The sequence below is a fragment of the Rhipicephalus microplus genome, unplaced genomic scaffold (genome assembly GCF_043290135.1).
Source record: "Rhipicephalus microplus isolate Deutch F79 unplaced genomic scaffold, USDA_Rmic scaffold_45, whole genome shotgun sequence".
NCBI classification, from domain to species: Eukaryota; Metazoa; Arthropoda; class Arachnida; order Ixodida; family Ixodidae; genus Rhipicephalus; species Rhipicephalus microplus.
This window is the reverse complement of record NW_027464618.1, coordinates 960,706-974,415: the sequence shown is the minus strand read 5'-3', so window position 1 is coordinate 974,415 and position 13,710 is coordinate 960,706. Positions and strand designations below refer to the sequence as shown.

The 13,710-nt window shown below is 46.9% G+C and overlaps 27 non-coding genes across 27 annotated transcripts; all 27 read left to right on the top strand.

Moving 5' to 3' along the window:
- The first annotated feature begins 85 nt into the window (after positions 1–85).
- TRNAA-AGC (transfer RNA alanine (anticodon AGC)) lies at positions 86–158 on the top strand. The gene has a single exon. It is a non-coding gene; the product is annotated as a tRNA-Ala (tRNA).
- A 708-nt stretch (positions 159–866) lies between these two features.
- On the top strand, positions 867–939 carry TRNAA-AGC (transfer RNA alanine (anticodon AGC)). The gene has a single exon. It is a non-coding gene; the product is annotated as a tRNA-Ala (tRNA).
- Positions 940–1,128: 189 nt separating this feature from the next.
- On the top strand, positions 1,129–1,201 carry TRNAA-AGC (transfer RNA alanine (anticodon AGC)). The gene has a single exon. It is a non-coding gene; the product is annotated as a tRNA-Ala (tRNA).
- Positions 1,202–1,390: 189 nt separating this feature from the next.
- Positions 1,391–1,463, top strand: TRNAA-AGC (transfer RNA alanine (anticodon AGC)). Its single transcript has one exon. It is a non-coding gene; the product is annotated as a tRNA-Ala (tRNA).
- Positions 1,464–1,912: 449 nt separating this feature from the next.
- TRNAA-AGC (transfer RNA alanine (anticodon AGC)) lies at positions 1,913–1,985 on the top strand. Its single transcript has one exon. It is a non-coding gene; the product is annotated as a tRNA-Ala (tRNA).
- Positions 1,986–2,693: 708 nt separating this feature from the next.
- On the top strand, positions 2,694–2,766 carry TRNAA-AGC (transfer RNA alanine (anticodon AGC)). The gene has a single exon. It is a non-coding gene; the product is annotated as a tRNA-Ala (tRNA).
- A 189-nt stretch (positions 2,767–2,955) lies between these two features.
- TRNAA-AGC (transfer RNA alanine (anticodon AGC)) lies at positions 2,956–3,028 on the top strand. The gene has a single exon. It is a non-coding gene; the product is annotated as a tRNA-Ala (tRNA).
- Positions 3,029–3,217: 189 nt separating this feature from the next.
- Positions 3,218–3,290, top strand: TRNAA-AGC (transfer RNA alanine (anticodon AGC)). The gene has a single exon. It is a non-coding gene; the product is annotated as a tRNA-Ala (tRNA).
- A 449-nt stretch (positions 3,291–3,739) lies between these two features.
- Positions 3,740–3,812, top strand: TRNAA-AGC (transfer RNA alanine (anticodon AGC)). The gene has a single exon. It is a non-coding gene; the product is annotated as a tRNA-Ala (tRNA).
- A 187-nt stretch (positions 3,813–3,999) lies between these two features.
- TRNAA-AGC (transfer RNA alanine (anticodon AGC)) lies at positions 4,000–4,072 on the top strand. The gene has a single exon. It is a non-coding gene; the product is annotated as a tRNA-Ala (tRNA).
- Positions 4,073–4,520: 448 nt separating this feature from the next.
- Positions 4,521–4,593, top strand: TRNAA-AGC (transfer RNA alanine (anticodon AGC)). The gene has a single exon. It is a non-coding gene; the product is annotated as a tRNA-Ala (tRNA).
- Positions 4,594–5,563: 970 nt separating this feature from the next.
- On the top strand, positions 5,564–5,636 carry TRNAA-AGC (transfer RNA alanine (anticodon AGC)). Its single transcript has one exon. It is a non-coding gene; the product is annotated as a tRNA-Ala (tRNA).
- Positions 5,637–5,825: 189 nt separating this feature from the next.
- On the top strand, positions 5,826–5,899 carry TRNAA-AGC (transfer RNA alanine (anticodon AGC)). Its single transcript has one exon. It is a non-coding gene; the product is annotated as a tRNA-Ala (tRNA).
- A 189-nt stretch (positions 5,900–6,088) lies between these two features.
- TRNAA-AGC (transfer RNA alanine (anticodon AGC)) lies at positions 6,089–6,162 on the top strand. The gene has a single exon. It is a non-coding gene; the product is annotated as a tRNA-Ala (tRNA).
- A 449-nt stretch (positions 6,163–6,611) lies between these two features.
- Positions 6,612–6,684, top strand: TRNAA-AGC (transfer RNA alanine (anticodon AGC)). The gene has a single exon. It is a non-coding gene; the product is annotated as a tRNA-Ala (tRNA).
- Positions 6,685–6,875: 191 nt separating this feature from the next.
- TRNAA-AGC (transfer RNA alanine (anticodon AGC)) lies at positions 6,876–6,948 on the top strand. Its single transcript has one exon. It is a non-coding gene; the product is annotated as a tRNA-Ala (tRNA).
- Positions 6,949–7,866: 918 nt separating this feature from the next.
- On the top strand, positions 7,867–7,939 carry TRNAA-AGC (transfer RNA alanine (anticodon AGC)). The gene has a single exon. It is a non-coding gene; the product is annotated as a tRNA-Ala (tRNA).
- A 450-nt stretch (positions 7,940–8,389) lies between these two features.
- TRNAA-AGC (transfer RNA alanine (anticodon AGC)) lies at positions 8,390–8,462 on the top strand. Its single transcript has one exon. It is a non-coding gene; the product is annotated as a tRNA-Ala (tRNA).
- A 449-nt stretch (positions 8,463–8,911) lies between these two features.
- TRNAA-AGC (transfer RNA alanine (anticodon AGC)) lies at positions 8,912–8,984 on the top strand. Its single transcript has one exon. It is a non-coding gene; the product is annotated as a tRNA-Ala (tRNA).
- A 707-nt stretch (positions 8,985–9,691) lies between these two features.
- On the top strand, positions 9,692–9,765 carry TRNAA-AGC (transfer RNA alanine (anticodon AGC)). The gene has a single exon. It is a non-coding gene; the product is annotated as a tRNA-Ala (tRNA).
- Positions 9,766–10,214: 449 nt separating this feature from the next.
- TRNAA-AGC (transfer RNA alanine (anticodon AGC)) lies at positions 10,215–10,287 on the top strand. The gene has a single exon. It is a non-coding gene; the product is annotated as a tRNA-Ala (tRNA).
- A 191-nt stretch (positions 10,288–10,478) lies between these two features.
- On the top strand, positions 10,479–10,551 carry TRNAA-AGC (transfer RNA alanine (anticodon AGC)). Its single transcript has one exon. It is a non-coding gene; the product is annotated as a tRNA-Ala (tRNA).
- Positions 10,552–11,469: 918 nt separating this feature from the next.
- On the top strand, positions 11,470–11,542 carry TRNAA-AGC (transfer RNA alanine (anticodon AGC)). The gene has a single exon. It is a non-coding gene; the product is annotated as a tRNA-Ala (tRNA).
- Positions 11,543–11,992: 450 nt separating this feature from the next.
- On the top strand, positions 11,993–12,065 carry TRNAA-AGC (transfer RNA alanine (anticodon AGC)). The gene has a single exon. It is a non-coding gene; the product is annotated as a tRNA-Ala (tRNA).
- A 449-nt stretch (positions 12,066–12,514) lies between these two features.
- Positions 12,515–12,587, top strand: TRNAA-AGC (transfer RNA alanine (anticodon AGC)). The gene has a single exon. It is a non-coding gene; the product is annotated as a tRNA-Ala (tRNA).
- Positions 12,588–13,294: 707 nt separating this feature from the next.
- TRNAA-AGC (transfer RNA alanine (anticodon AGC)) lies at positions 13,295–13,367 on the top strand. Its single transcript has one exon. It is a non-coding gene; the product is annotated as a tRNA-Ala (tRNA).
- Positions 13,368–13,556: 189 nt separating this feature from the next.
- Positions 13,557–13,629, top strand: TRNAA-AGC (transfer RNA alanine (anticodon AGC)). Its single transcript has one exon. It is a non-coding gene; the product is annotated as a tRNA-Ala (tRNA).
- Positions 13,630–13,710: the final 81 nt, after the last annotated feature.

The window sequence follows — 13,710 nt, the reverse complement described above, 5'->3', positions numbered from 1 at the left end:
CAGTTGACGCGGCTTTCCTCTTTCTCCAAAATATTCGTCACGTAATTACCGATCAGCTTGTGAGCATAACTATTGACCCTCCATCGGGGGTGTAGCTCAGATGGTAGAGCGCTCGCTTAGCAAGCGAGAGGTACTGGGATCGATACCCAGCACCTCCAGTCCTTTTTTTATTCATTGCTTTGGCAGGTCATGTTTTGCTTGTTTTATAAAACAAAACAGCGCGAATTGCAAGCAGCCGTCAACGCGAGAAACCAGTTCTCAGTTGACGCGGCTTTCCTGTTTCTCCAAAATATTCGTCACTTAATTACCGATCAGCTTGTGAGCATAACTTTGGACTCTCCATCGGGGGTGTAGCTCAGATGATAGAGCGCTCGCTTAGCATGCGAGAGTTACTGGCATCGATACCCAGCACCTCCAATCCTTTTTTTTATTCATTGCTTTGGCAGGTCATGTTTCGCTTGTTTTATAAAACAAAACAGCGCGCGATACAAGCAGCCGTCGAAGCGAGAAAACCAGTTCTAGTTTGACGCGGCTTTCCTCTTTCTGCAAAATATTCGTCACGTAATTACCGATCAGCTTGTGAGCATAACTATTGACCCTTCATCGGGGTTGTAGCTCAGATGGTAGAGCGCTCGCTTAGCCTGCGAGAGGTACTGGGATCGATACCCAGCACCTCCAGTCCTTTTTTTTATTCATTGCCTTGGCAGGTAATGTTTTGCTTGTTTTATAAAACAAAACAGCGCGCGATACAAGCAGCCTTCGATGCGAGAAAACCAGTTCTCAGTTGACGCGGCTTTCCTCTTTCTCCAAAATATTCGTCACGTAATTACCGATCGGCTTGTGAGCAAAACGAAGGAGTCTCCAACAGGGGTGTAGCTCAGATGGTAGAGCACTCGCTTAGCATGCGAGAGGTACTGGGATCGATACCCAGCACCTCCAGTCCTTTTTTTTTATTCATTGCTTTGGCAGGTCATGTTTCGCTTGTGTTATAAAAGAAAACAGCGCGCGATACAAGCAGCCGTCGAGGCGAGAGAACCAGTTCTCAGTTGACGCGGCTTTCCTCTTTCTCTAAAATATAATTCACGTAATTACCGATCAGCTTGTGAGCATAACTATGGACTCTCCATCGGGGGTGTAGCTCAGATGGTAGTGCGCTCGCTTAGCATGCGAGAGGTACTGGGATCGATACCCAGCACCTCCAGTTCTTTTTTTTTATTCATTGCTTTGGCAGGTCATGTTTCGCTTGTTTTATAAAAGAAAACAGCGCGCGATAAAAGCAGCCGTCGACGCGAGAAAACCAGTTCTCAGTTGACGCGGCTTTCCTCTTTCTCCAAAATATTCGTCACGTAATTACCGATCAGCTTGTGAGCATAAATACGGACTCTTCATCGGGGGTGTAGCTCAGATGGTAGAGCGCTCGCTTAGCATGCGAGAGGTACTGGGATCGATACCCAGCACCTCCAGTCCTTTTTTTTATTCATTGCTTTGGCAGGTCATGCTTCGCTTGTTTTATAAAACAAAACAGCGCGCGATACAAGCAGCCGTCGACGCGAGAAAACCAGTTCTCAGTTGACGCGGCTTTCCTCTTTCTCCAAAATATTCGTCACGTAATTACCGATCAGCTTGTGAGCATAACTATGGACTCTCCATCGGGGGTGTAGCTGACATGATAGAGCGCTCGCTTAGCACGCGAGAGTTATTGGGATCGATACCCAGCACCTCCAATCCTTTTTTTTATTCATTGCTTTGGCAGGTCATGCTTCGCTTGTTTTATAAAACAAAACAGCGCGCGATACACGCAGCCGTCGACGCGAGAAAACCAGTTCTCAGTTGACGCGGCTTTCCTCTTTCTCCAAAATATTCGTCACGTAATTACCGATCAGCTTGTGAGCATAACTATTGACTCTCCATCGGGGGTGTAGCTCAGATGGTAGAGCGCTCGCTTAGCATGCGAGAGGTACTGGGATCGATACCCAGCACCTCCAGTCCTTTTTTTATTCATTGCTTTGGCAGGTCATGTTTTGCTTGTTTTATAAAACAAAACAGCGCGAATTGCAAGCAGCCGTCAACGCGAGAAACCAGTTCTCAGTTGACGCGGCTTTCCTGTTTCTCCAAAATATTCGTCACTTAATTACCGATCAGCTTGTGAGCATAACTTTGGACTCTCCATCGGGGGTGTAGCTCAGATGATAGAGCGCTCGCTTAGCATGCGAGAGTTACTGGCATCGATACCCAGCACCTCCAATCCTTTTTTTTATTCATTGCTTTGGCAGGTCATGTTTCGCTTGTTTTATAAAACAAAACAGCGCGCGATACAAGCAGCCGTCGAAGCGAGAAAACCAGTTCTAGTTTGACGCGGCTTTCCTCTTTCTGCAAAATATTCGTCACGTAATTACCGATCAGCTTGTGAGCATAACTATTGACCCTTCATCGGGGTTGTAGCTCAGATGGTAGAGCGCTCGCTTAGCCTGCGAGAGGTACTGGGATCGATACCCAGCACCTCCAGTCCTTTTTTTTATTCATTGCCTTGGCAGGTAATGTTTTGCTTGTTTTATAAAACAAAACAGCGCGCGATACAAGCAGCCTTCGATGCGAGAAAACCAGTTCTCAGTTGACGCGGCTTTCCTCTTTCTCCAAAATATTCGTCACGTAATTACCGATCGGCTTGTGAGCAAAACGAAGGAGTCTCCAACAGGGGTGTAGCTCAGATGGTAGAGCACTCGCTTAGCATGCGAGAGGTACTGGGATCGATACCCAGCACCTCCAGTCCTTTTTTTTTATTCATTGCTTTGGCAGGTCATGTTTCGCTTGTGTTATAAAAGAAAACAGCGCGCGATACAAGCAGCCGTCGAGGCGAGAGAACCAGTTCTCAGTTGACGCGGCTTTCCTCTTTCTCTAAAATATAATTCACGTAATTACCGATCAGCTTGTGAGCATAACTATGGACTCTCCATCGGGGGTGTAGCTCAGATGGTAGTGCGCTCGCTTAGCATGCGAGAGGTACTGGGATCGATACCCAGCACCTCCAGTTCTTTTTTTTTATTCATTGCTTTGGCAGGTCATGTTTCGCTTGTTTTATAAAAGAAAACAGCGCGCGATAAAAGCAGCCGTCGACGCGAGAAAACCAGTTCTCAGTTGACGCGGCTTTCCTCTTTCTCCAAAATATTCGTCACGTAATTACCGATCAGCTTGTGAGCATAAATACGGACTCTTCATCGGGGGTGTAGCTCAGATGGTAGAGCGCTCGCTTAGCATGCGAGAGGTACTGGGATCGATACCCAGCACCTCCAGTCCTTTTTTTTATTCATTGCTTTGGCAGGTCATGCTTCGCTTGTTTTATAAAACAAAACAGCGCGCGATACAAGCAGCCGTCGACGCGAGAAAACCAGTTCTCAGTTGACGCGGCTTTCCTCTTTCTCCAAAATATTCGTCACGTAATTACCGATCAGCTTGTGAGCATAACTATGGACTCTCCATCGGGGGTGTAGCTGACATGATAGAGCGCTCGCTTAGCACGCGAGAGTTACTGGGATCGATACCCAGCACCTCCAATCCTTTTTTTTATTTATTGCTTTGGCAGGTCATGTTTCGCTTGTTTTATAAAACAAAACAGCGCGCGATACAAGCAGCCGTCGACGCGAGAAAACCAGTTCTCAGTTGACGCGGCTTTCCTCTTTCTCCAAAATATTCGTCACGTAATTACCGATCAGCTTGTGAGCATAACTATTGACCCTCCATCGGGGGTGTAGCTCAGATGGTAGAGCGCTCGCTTAGCATGCGAGAGGTACTGGGATCGATACCCAGCACCTCCAGTCCTTTTTTTGATTCATTGCTTTGGCAGGTCATGTTTTGCTTGTTTTATAAAACAAAACAGCGCGAATTGCAAGCAGCCGTCAACGCGAGAAACCAGTTCTCAGTTGACGCGGCTTTCCTCTTTCTCCAAAATATTCGTCACGTAATTACCGATCAGCTTGTAAGCATAACTATTGACCCTCCATCGGGGGTGTAGCTCAGATGGTAGAGCGCTCGCTTAGCATGCGAGAGGTACTGGGATCGATACCCAGCACCTCCAGTCCTTTTTTTATTCATTGCTTTGGCAGGTCATGCTTCGCTTGTTTTATAAAACAAAACAGCGCGAGATACAAGCAGCCGTCGACGCGAGAAAACCAGTTCTCAGTTGACGCGGCTTTCCTCTTTCTCCAAAATATTCGTCACGTAATTACCGATCAGCTTGTGAGCATAACTATGGACTCTCCATCGGGGGTGTAGCTGAGATGATAGAGCGCTCGCTTAGCACGCGAGAGTTACTGGGATCGATACCCAGCACCTCCAATCCTTTTTTTTATTTATTGCTTTGGCAGGTCATGTTTCGCTTGTTTTATAAAACAAAACAGCGCGCGATACAAGCAGCCGTCGACGCGAGAAAACCAGTTCTCAGTTGACGCGGCTTTCCTCTTTCTGCAAAATATTCGTCACGTAATTACCGATCAGCTTGTGAGCATAACTATTGACCCTCCATCGGGGGTGTAGCTCAGATGGTAGAGCGCTCGCTTAGCATGCGAGAGGTACTGGCATCGATACCCAGCACCTCCAATCCTTTTTTTTATTCATTGCTTTGGCAGGTCATGTTTTGCTTGTTTTATAAAACAAAACAGCGCGAATTGCAAGCAGCCGTCAACGCGAGAAACCAGTTCTCAGTTGACGCGGCTTTCCTGTTTCTCCAAAATATTCGTCACGTAATTACCGATCAGCTTGTGAGCATAACTATGGACTCTCCATCGGGGGTGTAGCTGAGATGATAGAGCGCTCGCTTAGCACGCGAGAGTTACTGGGATCGATACCCAGCACCTCCAATCCTTTTTTTTATTCATTGCTTTGGCAGGTCATGTTTTGCTTGTTTTATAAAACAAAACAGCGCGCGATACAAGCAGCCGTCGATGCGAGAAAACCAGTTCTCAGTTGACGCGGCTTTCCTCTTTCTCCAAAATATTCGTCACGTAATTACCGATCGGCTTGTGAGCAAAACTACAGACTCTTCATCGAGGGTGTAGCTCAGATGGTAGAGCGCTCGCTTAGCATGCGAGAGGTACTGGGATCGATACCCAGACTCTCCAGTTCTTTTTTTTATTCATTGCTTTGGCAGGTCATGTTTCGCTTGTTTTATAAAAGAAAACAGCGCGCGATACAAGCAGCCGTCGACGCGAGAAAACCAGTTCTCAGTTGACGCGGCTTTCCTCTTTCTCCAAAATATTCGTCACGCAATTACCGATCAGCTTGTGAGCATAAATACGGACTCTTCATCGGCGGTGTAGCTCAGATGGTAGAGCGCTCGCTTAGCATGCGAGAGGTACTGGAATCGATACCCAGCACCTCCAGTCCTTTTTTTTATTCATTGCTTTGGCAGGTCATGCTTCGCTTGTTTTATAAAACAAAACAGCGCGCGATACAAGCAGCCGTCGACGCGAGAAAACCAGTTCTCAGTTGACGCGGCTTTCCTCTTTCTCCAAAATATTCGTCACGTAATTACCGATCAGCTTGTGAGCATATCTACTGACTCTTCATCGGGGGTGTAGCTCAGATGGTAGAGCGCTCGCTTAGCATGCGAGAGGTACTGGGATCGATACCCAGCACCTCCAGTCCTTTTTTTTTATTCATTGCTTTGGCAGGTCATGTTTCGCTTGTTTTATAAAACAAAACAGCGCGCGTTACAAGCAGACGTCGACGCGAGAAAACCAGTTATCAGTTGACGTGGCTTTCCTCTTTCTCCAAAATATTTGTGACGTAATTACCGATCAGCTTGTGAGCATAACTATGGACTCTCCATCGGGGGTGTAGCTCAGATGGTAGAGTCGCTCGCTTAGCATGCGAGAGGTACTGGGATCGATACCCAGCACCTCCAATCCTTTTTTTTTATTCATTGCTATGGCAGGTCATGTTTCGCTTGTTTTATAAAACAAAACAGCGCGCGTTACAAGCAGCCGTCGACGCGAGAAAACCAGTTCTCAGTTGACGTGGCTTTCCTCTTTCTCCAAAATGTTCGCTACGTAATTACCGATCAGCTTGTGAGCATAACTACGGACTCTTCATCGGGGGTGTAGCTCAGATGGTAGAGTCGCTCGCTTAGCATGCGAGAGGTACTGGGATCGATACCCAGCACCTCCAGTCCTTTTTTTTATTCATTGCTTTGGCAGGTCATGTTTCGCTTGTTTTATAAAACAAAACAGCGCGCGATACAAGCAGCCGTCGACGCGAGAAAACCAGTTCTCAGTTGACGCGGCTTTCTTCTTTCTCCAAAATACTCGTAACGTAATTACCGATGAGCTTGTGAGCATAACTATGGACTCTCCATCGGGGGTGTAGCTCAGATGATAGAGCGCTCGCTTAGCACGCGAGAGTTACTGGGATCAATACCCAGCACCTCCAATCCTTTTTTTTATTCATTGCTTTGGCAGGTCATAGTTCGCTTGTTTTATAAAACAAAACAGCGCGCGATACAAGCAGCCGTCGACGCGAGAAAACCAGTTCTCAGTTGACGCGGCTTTCCTCTTTCTCCAAAATATTCGTCACGTAATTACCGATCAGCTTGTGAGCATAAATATTGACCCTCTTTCGGGGGTGTAGCTAAGATGGTAGAGCGCTCGCTTAGCATGCGAGAGGTACTGGGATCGATACCCAGCACCTCCAGTCCTTTTCCTTTTTATTCATTGCTTTGGCAGGTCATGTTTTGCTTGTTTTATAAAACAAAACAGCGCGCAATACAAGCAGCCATCGATGCGAGAAAACCAGTTCTCAGTTGACGCGGCTTTCCTCTTTCTCCAAAATATTCGTCACGTAATTACCGATCAGCCCTTGAGCATAACTAAGGACTCTCCATCGGGGGTGTAGCTCAGATGGTAGAGCGCTCGCTTAGCATGCGAGAGGTACTGGGATCGATACCCAGCACCTCCAGTCCTTTTTTTTTATTCATTGCTTTGGCAGGTCATGTTTTGTTTGTTTTATAAAACAAAACAGCGCGCGATACAAGCAGCCGTCGATGCGAGAAAACCAGTTCTCAGATGACGCGGCTTTCCTCTTTCTCCAAAATATTCGTCACGTAATTACCGATCAGCTTGTGAGCATAACTATTGACCCTCCATCGGGGGTGTAACTCAGATGGTAGAGCGCTCGCTTAGCATGCGAGAGTACCCAGCACCTCCAGTCCTTTTTTTTTATTCATTGCTTTGGCAGGTCATGTTTTGCTTGTTTTATAGAACAAAACAGCGCGCGATACAAGCAGCCGTCGATGCGAGAAAACCAGTTCTCAGTATACGCGGCTTTCCTCTTTCTCCAAAATATTCGTCACGTAATTACCGATCAGCTTGTGAGCATAACTAAGGACTCTCCATCGGGGGAGTAGCTCAGATGACCCAGCACCTCCAGTCCTTTTTTTTATTCATTGCTTTGGCAGGTCATGTTTCGCTTGTCTTATAAAACAAAACAGCGCGCGATACAAGCAGCCGTCGATGCGAGAAAACCAGTTCACAGTTGACGCGGCTTTCCTCTTTCTCCAAAATATTCGTCACGTAATTACCGATCAGCTTGTGAGCATAACTAAGGACTCTCCATCGGGGGTGTAGCTCAGATGGTAGAGCGCTCCCTTAGCATGTGAGAGGTAGTGGGATCAATACCCAGCACCTCCAGTCCTTTTTTTATTCATTGCTTTGGCAGGTCATGTTTCGCTTGTTTTATAAAAGAAAACAGCGCGCGATACAAGCAGCCGCCGACGCGAGAAAACCTGTTCTCACTTGACGCGGCTTTCCTCTTTCTCCAAAATATTCGTCACGTAATTACCGATCAGCTTGTGAGCATAACTACTGACTCTTCATCGGGGGTGTAGCTCAGATGGTAGAGCGCTCGCTTAGCATGCGAGAGGTACTGGGATCGATACCCAGCACCTCCAGTCCTTTTTTTTTATTCATTGCTTTGGCAGGTCATGTTTCACTTGTTTTGTAAAACAAAACAGCGCGCGATACAAGCAGCCGTCGACGCGAGAAAACCAGTTCTCAGTTGACGCGGCTTTCCTCTTTCTCCAAAATATTCCTCACGTTATTACCGATCAGCTTGTGAGCATAACTATGGACTCTCCATCGGGGGTGTAGCTGAGATGATAGAGCGCTCGCTTAGCACGCGAGAGTTATTGGGATCGATACCCAGCACCTCCAATCCTTTTTTTTATTTATTGCTTTGGCAGGTCATGCTTCGCTTGTTTTATAAAACAAAACAGCGCGCGATACACGCAGCCGTCGACGCGAGAAAACCAGTTCTCAGTTGACGCGGCTTTCCTCTTTCTCCAAAATATTCGTCACGTAATTACCGATCAGCTTGTGAGCATAACTATTGACCCTCCATCGGGGGTGTAGCTCAGATGGTAGAGCGCTCGCTTAGCCTGCGAGAGGTACTGGGATCGACACCCAGCACCTCCAGTCCTTTTTTTTATTCATTGCCTTGGCAGGTCATGCTTCGCTTGTTTTATAAAACAAAACAGCGCGCGATACAAGCAGCCGTCGACGCGAGAAAACCAGTTCTCAGTTGACGCGGCTTTCCTCTTTCTCCAAAATATTCGTCACGTAATTACCGATCAGCTTGTGAGCATAACTATGGACTCTCCATCGGGGGTGTAGCTGAGATGATAGAGCGCTCGCTTAGCACGCGAGAGTTATTGGGATCGATACCCAGCACCTCCAATCCTTTTTTTTATTCATTGCTTTGGCAGGTCATGCTTCGCTTGTTTTATAAAACAAAACAGCGCGCGATACACGCAGCCGTCGACGCGAGAAAACCAGTTCTCAGTTGACGCGGCTTTCCTCTTTCTCCAAAATATTCGTCACGTAATTACCGATCAGCTTGTGAGCATAACTATTGACCCTCCATCGGGGGTGTAGCTCAGATGGTAGAGCGCTCGCTTAGCATGCGAGAGGTACTGGGATCGATACCCAGCACCTCCAGTCCTTTTTTTATTCATTGCTTTGGCAGGTCATGTTTTGCTTGTTTTATAAAACAAAACAGCGCGAATTGCAAGCAGCCGTCAACGCGAGAAACCAGTTCTCAGTTGACGCGGCTTTCCTGTTTCTCCAAAATATTCGTCACTTAATTACCGATCAGCTTGTGAGCATAACTTTGGACTCTCCATCGGGGGTGTAGCTCAGATGATAGAGCGCTCGCTTAGCATGCGAGAGTTACTGGCATCGATACCCAGCACCTCCAATCCTTTTTTTTATTCATTGCTTTGGCAGGTCATGTTTCGCTTGTTTTATAAAACAAAACAGCGCGCGATACAAGCAGCCGTCGAAGCGAGAAAACCAGTTCTAGTTTGACGCGGCTTTCCTCTTTCTGCAAAATATTCGTCACGTAATTACCGATCAGCTTGTGAGCATAACTATTGACCCTTCATCGGGGTTGTAGCTCAGATGGTAGAGCGCTCGCTTAGCCTGCGAGAGGTACTGGGATCGATACCCAGCACCTCCAGTCCTTTTTTTTATTCATTGCCTTGGCAGGTAATGTTTTGCTTGTTTTATAAACAAAACAGCGCGCGATACAAGCAGCCTTCGATGCGAGAAAACCAGTTCTCAGTTGACGCGGCTTTCCTCTTTCTCCAAAATGTTCGCTACGTAATTACCGATCAGCTTGTGAGCATAACTACGGACTCTTCATCGGGGGTGTAGCTCAGATGGTAGAGTCGCTCGCTTAGCATGCGAGAGGTACTGGGATCGATACCCAGCACCTCCAGTCCTTTTTTTTATTCATTGCTTTGGCAGGTCATGTTTCGCTTGTTTTATAAAACAAAACAGCGCGCGATACAAGCAGCCGTCGACGCGAGAAAACCAGTTCTCAGTTGACGCGGCTTTCTTCTTTCTCCAAAATACTCGTAACGTAATTACCGATGAGCTTGTGAGCATAACTATGGACTCTCCATCGGGGGTGTAGCTCAGATGATAGAGCGCTCGCTTAGCATTCGAGAGTTACTGGGATCAATACCCAGCACCTCCAATCCTTTTTTTTATTCATTGCTTTGGCAGGTCATAGTTCGCTTGTTTTATAAAACAAAACAGCGCGCGATACAAGCAGCCGTCGACGCGAGAAAACCAGTTCTCAGTTGACGCGGCTTTCCTCTTTCTCCAAAATATTCGTCACGTAATTACCGATCAGCTTGTGAGCATAAATATTGACCCTCTTTCGGGGGTGTAGCTAAGATGGTAGAGCGCTCGCTTAGCATGCGAGAGGTACTGGGATCGATACCCAGCACCTCCAGTCCTTTTCCTTTTTATTCATTGCTTTGGCAGGTCATGTTTTGCTTGTTTTATAAAACAAAACAGCGCGCAATACAAGCAGCCATCGATGCGAGAAAACCAGTTCTCAGTTGACGCGGCTTTCCTCTTTCTCCAAAATATTCGTCACGTAATTACCGATCAGCCCTTGAGCATAACTAAGGACTCTCCATCGGGGGTGTAGCTCAGATGGTAGAGCGCTCGCTTAGCATGCGAGAGGTACTGGGATCGATACCCAGCACCTCCAGTCCTTTTTTTTTATTCATTGCTTTGGCAGGTCATGTTTTGTTTGTTTTATAAAACAAAACAGCGCGCGATACAAGCAGCCGTCGATGCGAGAAAACCAGTTCTCAGATGACGCGGCTTTCCTCTTTCTCCAAAATATTCGTCACGTAATTACCGATCAGCTTGTGAGCATAACTATTGACCCTCCATCGGGGGTGTAACTCAGATGGTAGAGCGCTCGCTTAGCATGCGAGAGTACCCAGCACCTCCAGTCCTTTTTTTTTATTCATTGCTTTGGCAGGTCATGTTTTGCTTGTTTTATAGAACAAAACAGCGCGCGATACAAGCAGCCGTCGATGCGAGAAAACCAGTTCTCAGTATACGCGGCTTTCCTCTTTCTCCAAAATATTCGTCACGTAATTACCGATCAGCTTGTGAGCATAACTAAGGACTCTCCATCGGGGGAGTAGCTCAGATGACCCAGCACCTCCAGTCCTTTTTTTTATTCATTGCTTTGGCAGGTCATGTTTCGCTTGTCTTATAAAACAAAACAGCGCGCGATACAAGCAGCCGTCGATGCGAGAAAACCAGTTCACAGTTGACGCGGCTTTCCTCTTTCTCCAAAATATTCGTCACGTAATTACCGATCAGCTTGTGAGCATAACTAAGGACTCTCCATCGGGGGTGTAGCTCAGATGGTAGAGCGCTCCCTTAGCATGTGAGAGGTAGTGGGATCAATACCCAGCACCTCCAGTCCTTTTTTTATTCATTGCTTTGGCAGGTCATGTTTCGCTTGTTTTATAAAAGAAAACAGCGCGCGATACAAGCAGCCGCCGACGCGAGAAAACCAGTTCTCACTTGACGCGGCTTTCCTCTTTCTCCAAAATATTCGTCACGTAATTACCGATCAGCTTGTGAGCATAACTACTGACTCTTCATCGGGGGTGTAGCTCAGATGGTAGAGCGCTCGCTTAGCATGCGAGAGGTACTGGGATCGATACCCAGCACCTCCAGTCCTTTTTTTTTATTCATTGCTTTGGCAGGTCATGTTTCACTTGTTTTGTAAAACAAAACAGCGCGCGATACAAGCAGCCGTCGACGCGAGAAAACCAGTTCTCAGTTGACGCGGCTTTCCTCTTTCTCCAAAATATTCCTCACGTTATTACCGATCAGCTTGTGAGCATAACTATGGACTCTCCATCGGGGGTGTAGCTGAGATGATAGAGCGCTCGCTTAGCACGCGAGAGTTATTGGGATCGATACCCAGCACCTCCAATCCTTTTTTTTATTTATTGCTTTGGCAGGTCATGCTTCGCTTGTTTTATAAAACAAAACAGCGCGCGATACACGCAGCCGTCGACGCGAGAAAACCAGTTCTCAGTTGACGCGGCTTTCCTCTTTCTCCAAAATATTCGTCACGTAATTACCGATCAGCTTGTGAGCATAACTATTGACCCTCCATCGGGGGTGTAGCTCAGATGGTAGAGCGCTCGCTTAGCCTGCGAGAGGTACTGGGATCGACACCCAGCACCTCCAGTCCTTTTTTTTATTCATTGCCTTGGCAGGTCATGCTTCGCTTGTTTTATAAAACAAAACAGCGCGCGATACAAGCAGCCGTCGACGCGAGAAAACCAGTTCTCAGTTGACGCGGCTTTCCTCTTTCTCCAAAATATTCGTCACGTAATTACCGATCAGCTTGTGAGCATAACTATGGACTCTCCATCGGGGGTGTAGCTGAGATGATAGAGCGCTCGCTTAGCACGCGAGAGTTATTGGGATCGATACCCAGCACCTCCAATCCTTTTTTTTATTCATTGCTTTGGCAGGTCATGCTTCGCTTGTTTTATAAAACAAAACAGCGCGCGATACACGCAGCCGTCGACGCGAGAAAACCAGTTCTCAGTTGACGCGGCTTTCCTCTTTCTCCAAAATATTCGTCACGTAATTACCGATCAGCTTGTGAGCATAACTATTGACCCTCCATCGGGGGTGTAGCTCAGATGGTAGAGCGCTCGCTTAGCATGCGAGAGGTACTGGGATCGATACCCAGCACCTCCAGTCCTTTTTTTATTCATTGCTTTGGCAGGTCATGTTTTGCTTGTTTTATAAAACAAAACAGCGCGAATTGCAAGCAGCCGTCAACGCGAGAAACCAGTTCTCAGTTGACGCGGCTTTCCTGTTTCTCCAAAATATTCGTCACTTAATTACCGATCAGCTTGTGAGCATAACTTTGGACTCTCCATCGGGGGTGTAGCTCAGATGATAGAGCGCTCGCTTAGCATGCGAGAGTTACTGGCATCGATACCCAGCACCTCCAATCCTTTTTTTTATTCATTGCTTTGGCAGGTCATGTTTCGCTTGTTTTATAAAACAAAACAGCGCGCGATACAAGCAGCCGTCGAAGCGAGAAAACCAGTTCTAGTTTGACGCGGCTTTCCTCTTTCTGCAAAATATTCGTCACGTAATTACCGATCAGCTTGTGAGCATAACTATTGACCCTTCATCGGGGTTGTAGCTCAGATGGTAGAGCGCTCGCTTAGCCTGCGAGAGGTACTGGGATCGATACCCAGCACCTCCAGTCCTTTTTTTTATTCATTGCCTTGGCAGGTAATGTTTTGCTTGTTTTATAAACAAAACAGCGCGCGATACAAGCAGCCTTCGATGCGAGAAAACCAGTTCTCAGTTGACGCGGCTTTCCTCTTTCTCCAAAATATTCGTCACGTAATTACCGATCGGCTTGTGAGCAAAACGAAGGAGTCTCCAACAGGGGTGTAGCTCAGATGGTAGAGCACTCGCTTAGCATGCGAGAGGTACTGGGATCGATACCCAGCACCTCCAGTCCTTTTTTTTTATTCATTGCTTTGGCAGGTCATGTTTCGCTTGTGTTATAAAAGAAAACAGCGCGCGATACAAGCAGCCGTCGAGGCGAGAGAACCAGTTCTCAGTTGACGCGGCTTTCCTCTTTCTCTAAAATATAATTCACGTAATTACCGATCAGCTTGTGAGCATAACTATGGACTCTCCATCGGGGGTGTAGCTCAGATGGTAGTGCGCTCGCTTAGCATGCGAGAGGTACTGGGATCGATACCCAGCACCTCCAGTTCTTTTTTTTTATTCATTGCTTTGGCAGGTCATGTTTCGCTTGTTTTATAAAAGAAAACAGCGCGCGATAAAAGCAGCC